Here is a 1,155-nt window from a genome sequence, read left to right as displayed (position 1 = left end):
CTTTTGAGGTTGCGAGCTGTGCTGGTGGTGGCATATGCCTCCGGTAGGGTCTCCCATGCCAGACAGGTCAAAACTGAAGGGTCAAATGTATTCATGGGCAGGATGAGCTCACTAGCCTTCTGGCGGTCATCCTAGGAGAAGGACAACTCTATTTTCAAACCTGGGCAGATGGAGCTCGCTTAGCCCTGTAAGGCCATCCATCCAAGAGAAGGATACTCTAATTAAACCTACATCCTGAGGACCTCACTGTCACCGCCCAAGCTTGCTAGGCCCTGGCAGTTGAACCTCAGGAGTAAAGGGTGGGACCAGTTCTGCGCAAGCTGAGCCTCACCTAAAAAATCCACTGCACAGGCTCAAGGGTTATACCTACACTTGTAAAGTCCTGCAGCGACAGGTGAGGGACGAAACGGCAGGTGATAAGATGCACTGGAAGCTGCAGACCCAACCCTGCATGCAGGAGGTTCAGGACATTGGTCGCCTGAGTCTGACCCTGGAGATGACAGACTTACTTGGCAGCATCCTGAATGATCAAGCAGCCTTTTTCAAGGAGAGCACTGCTTGCTCCACACGGAGAGGGGCCTAGAAAAGGTGGCCTAACCAAAGCTCATCTCCACTCTTCACCTGGTTGGTTAACCGCGGCCAACGGGCATCTTCTGTTGCGGTCAAACAAAGATTAAGAGTCAAAGGCATACACCTGCCTCCAAAGGTGTACTCAAATTAACACTCGCATGCTGGAACATCGGAACCATGCTTGATACTGCGAACAGTGGACGTCCTGAGCGCCGCTCTGCTCTAATTGCCCATGAACTGTCACACCTCAACATCGACATCGCTGCTCTCAGTGAAGTTCGTCTTCATGAGGAAGGCAGCCTTAGAGAACATGGTGCCAGTTATACACTCTACTGGTCAGGTAAACCCAGATCTGAAAGGCATCTCTCAGGAGTTGGCTTCATGATTAAAAACTCTATTGCCTCTAAACTTGAAAATCTGCTGACTGGTCATTCTGATCGTATTATCTCCCTACGCCTCCCATTACACAACAAGCAACATGCTGTTCTCTTTAGTATATATGCCCCAACTCTCCAAGCTGATCCTGCTGAAAAAGATAAATTCTACAACGACCTACGCCACCTTATCCAAAAGGTCCCTGCAAAT

This window comes from Empidonax traillii, unplaced genomic scaffold (genome assembly GCF_003031625.1).
Source record: "Empidonax traillii isolate 1590-97213 ecotype Southwest subspecies unplaced genomic scaffold, ASM303162v1 scaffold29:size1973556, whole genome shotgun sequence".
NCBI classification, from domain to species: Eukaryota; Metazoa; Chordata; class Aves; order Passeriformes; family Tyrannidae; genus Empidonax; species Empidonax traillii.
The sequence above is the reverse complement of the archived record's forward strand: the minus strand, read 5'-3'. Positions refer to the sequence as shown.